Below are 4,454 nucleotides of genomic sequence, written 5' to 3'. Positions count from 1 at the left end.
TGTACTTTAATATTATATTCTTCTTTTATTTTAAATATGTTTATATTAATATTATTATATATTATTAGTATTATTATTAATATTATTTATATATTATTAATTAACGAATAATTTAAATAATACATTTTTATTGTATAAATACTGGTAAGGTTTTTGGCAGTTTTTCTTACCTTTGCAACAAATGTTGGTATTCTTTGAGATCTCTGCAAAATAAAAGATTTTTATTTTATTTACATAAAAAAAATGTTTTATTTGAAGAATATATAATTTTTTCCCTTTTTCCTCTTTTTTTATTATAAGTAATATTTAGAAATTATTAAATTACATATACATGTGTGTATGTATATAATCTTATTATATATGTATATATTTTAGTTTTTATACAGAGGAGTGCACCATATTGTTCTGCTCCAGGAGAAGTATTTCTCGGAAATTTCTCCTCCGACTGTCCCTACTACCGCGCGCCGTTTTTTTTTCAATCTCGGGCCGCTGGCGGAGATCGAAAAAGTACGGCGCGCGGTAGTAGAAGCAACCAGAAGAGAAATTTCAGAGAAAACCTTCCCTTGGAGCGGAACGATACGGTGCACTCCTCTGTACATTTCTAAACAATTTTGAAATATTTTACATATGGTAACGTGCCTTGTTTAACTTGTATAAAATACGTTACTGACGCCGTATTTTCGCACATGCGCGTACAATTGGTCCCATATCGGAACACTGGCACACACAGAGCACGATACAAAAAAAAATTGAAAACACAACACACACGAATAACAAGCAATACACGCCCGGATTGTTGCGACTGTGATACGATGAGAGAGCAGCTAATAGATAATTTTTTTTATAATTATTACAGTACTCGGCAGTATCAAAAAGATCCGCAAACATTCGCGGCGATTATTATGCGCGGTATCGAGCTGGCGGTAATTGCACAGACACGATCCTCGAATCGTAAAACACTTTTTATGAAAGAGAGAGAGAGAGCGAACAGTCACTTACGCTTGTCGGTCACCTCCATTCGAATCTCGTGGTCCACGATACCGACTCTCTGGCGCTTATCGGGTGTTTTCTCCTAGTTCCTCCTCGGATCTCTTTCGGTACACAACACTTCACGAGACACGGCACTCGCAGGAGACGAGGAACTCACGTCTTCACGGCACGCACAACAATGAATTCGGCTCCTTCGGCAATTGCTCTTTTCGCTGTGCGCTGTTTTTCGCGCTGTCTAATGAGCCAATCATATTCTTCCCTTTGCGGCGCTATGATTGACAACGGCCACGTGCGTCTCGGCAGCGTGTCAACTTGAACCCTTTCCTGACCACATCCAGCCCGCTCTGCGTCACTTTTCCATGGAGATAGGCTTCCTTCGGCTTATTTTTCCGCCTCACGGGACCAAAAACTTCATAGGGAGCTCCGCTCCAATTTTCACAAAGTCGGAGTGCTAGCATCTCCCGTTTTTTCTAATCCGTCGCCGACACTCTCGCCGAGCGCCTCACTTAGAATATCCGTACGCCTCTGCACCACTGTCTGTCTTTATCTCCTCTTTTTCTCGCTCTTCTCTACCTGCTGATCACGTACAGTGTGTTGCTCTCTTCACGCTGAAAATAACTTACAAAATAGCCGCCGAGCGGCATATTACAATACGCAAAAATACAAACGCAAACCTAAAGTAAGCGCATTCGCCTGCGCTACGCAATCTAATGAGCTGCTCTCCCTCAAATAGTGGGAAAACGCAAGCTCACCGCTTCCTCTGCCGGCCGGAAATGCATCCTTGTGACGGACACAAAAAGTGTCACGTCACAACATATATTAGACATCAAAAGCTCTATGCGATATCTAATAGATGTCTAATAGAATTTTTGTTCTGTATGTAAGATACTATAATTTTTCTATACATGACAAACAAAATTAGAAGGAGATCATTAAATAATACATAACAAATAAATAGAGTACAATGTAAATAGTCTCAATCATCAAAAAGCACGATAGTGCCTCGCGCCAAGTTCACGCGCAACGAAGTAGCACTCGAACTGCGCGAGCACATTGTGCCTCTTATACGCGAAATTCATGCATTGAAGTGGAAAGATTTTCCCAAGGCAATTTTTTAAATAACAACTGAACCGATTACTTTTGTTTTAGTCTTAATCGATTCAAAAGAAAACATTTGAAAAAAAAGTATTATTGCATTTTTTGGTCTGTGGTTTCTAAATAGAGATAATAGAAGATAAACGAAAATGTGTGTAAAATTTACATTTAGAAACGTTATGATAGTTGTCCTAGACCAAATTGTGTGCATGTTCGTATGCCTGCTACGAGATGGCATACATATACGAGCGCGTTGACAAAAGAAAAAAATAGAAAGACAGAAAGTGTGAGTTAGAGAAAGAAAAAGAGAATCACGAGGCACGGTAGTAGGTTGCGTTATTCGCGCCGGCAAAACCTCCGATAGTATCGATCGCATCGACAATGTACCTTGTCTAGTGATTTTGCGCCGGTAACACCTCCGATACAACTTTTTTAATCTTTTCGCTCCGGGGATTTTTCCTTTAAAATTGACCTCGCATTTTAGCTGAAAAAGTTAATAATAACTTGCTACCTCCCCCCCTTCAAAGTTAATTTTGAAGGTCAAAGAAGTAACCAGGATTTTTTTCAATTTTTTTCCTAAATTTAGTGCATTAAATTGACCTTATAAACATCTATTACGTTCGCTTTTCTTGCTGGTCCATATATGGACCAGTCTCGGAGCGAAAACATTAAATAAATTATTTTGAAACTTAGTATAAAATAATTACAACCTATACAAACCTACAAACTTTCGTAAATGTTTACAATAGGGGAGACCCCTCCGATCGGTTTGCCGTTTTGATACATTGTAAATATGACCTTCCTGAGTACGTTTCTAAAAGTTTTATCCGTCGCTCACTGTTTATAAAAAAGTTATGAACAAAAAAAGTTTGATGACTAAACTATCGTTTGTCGACACCGTGTACATTTTTTGTGTGTTGTAAACATGTAGGCAAGGAGAAGCGGCGCCCCCCCGTAGGTGGAGGGGCTTCGCTCCTCCACTCTGCTTCCCCTTCGGGAAAAAATAGAAAACGATTCCTGATTAAGTGACACTAAAAATCACGTATATATTATCATGAAGCGACATGTAATCGAAAGTCGTTTCCTATTTTTCCCCGAGGGGAGAGCAGGGGGGAGAGGCAAAGCCCCTACACCTGCGGAGGGGGGCGCAGCCCCCCTGCCTACACGCTTACAACAAAGAAATGAAAACAAATCGTCAATCAATCTAGTAAAAAATCAATTCTAGTATCAAAATTATACATTCGGGACGAATACGAAGAAATGAAAACAAAACAGAAAGTTTCGGGATATGCTACATATACACACATTGTTGGCAACATGAACATTACTCATTTCCTTCTGAAATGTACACGGTGTCAAAAAACAATAGTTTAGTAATAAAACTTTTTTGGTTCATAACTTTTTTATAAACAATGAGCGACAGATAAAACTTTTAGAAACGTACTCAGGAAGGTCATATGGTAAATATATAGAAAAGGTCACCCCCCTCCGATTTCAATGAGTTTGACATATGTTGTCAAGGACACCTTCTTAAGTAACAATCCGTAAATTTTAGCCGTCGCTTGTTGTTAATAAAAAAGTTATGAACAATTGAAGTTTGAAAACTAAGTTTGCCAATTTTTGCTAGTAACTGAAAATTTGGAAACATTTACAATTTGTAATTATGTATGTATGTATGTATATGTTAGCGTCAAAGCCCGAGAATGTGTCAATCAGACTCAATAGGATAGAGTAGTATTAAAACGAGACTAATTCTTTCATGATTTTTTTGTCGGTGTTGTAAACGTGTAGGCAGGGGGGCGCAGCCTCCCTGCACCCCCCCTAACCTCTACCCTAACCCTAACCTAAACTTTTCTTTCTGCACTCCCCCTCGCAAAATTTTCACTCATTTCTATTGATATTGTAGTAACACAGGTTAGGTTAGGTTAGATTTTAGGGGGGGTGCAGGGAAGCGCAGCCTCCTTGCCTACACGTTTACAACACCAACATAAAAAACATGAAAGAATTAGGATGTGATCCCATGCACTGTTATTTTTTGCGCAACGCGTAACGCGTAATCAGAGATTACGTGTTTAATATAAAACATTTGCTTCGGATATTGACTAGTCAATTCTAAAATTGACGGGACTACAGGCTGTGACGCTACATATACATTTATATATACATATTATATATATATGTATATTTATGTATGTATAAATATATATATATTTATATGTAGGTACATCATAATATAGCCTTAATTTTCAAACTTTAATTGTTCATAACTTTTTTATTAACAACGAGCGACGGCTAAAATTTACGGATTGTTACTCAGGAAGGTGTCCTTGACAACATATGTCAAGCTCATTGAAATCGGAGAGGAGTGA

Source organism: Pseudomyrmex gracilis, unplaced genomic scaffold (genome assembly GCF_002006095.1).
Source record: "Pseudomyrmex gracilis isolate BER0280 unplaced genomic scaffold, ASM200609v1 scaffold_516, whole genome shotgun sequence".
Lineage (NCBI taxonomy): Eukaryota > Metazoa > Arthropoda > Insecta > Hymenoptera > Formicidae > Pseudomyrmex > Pseudomyrmex gracilis.
The sequence above is the reverse complement of the archived record's forward strand: the minus strand, read 5'-3'. Positions refer to the sequence as shown.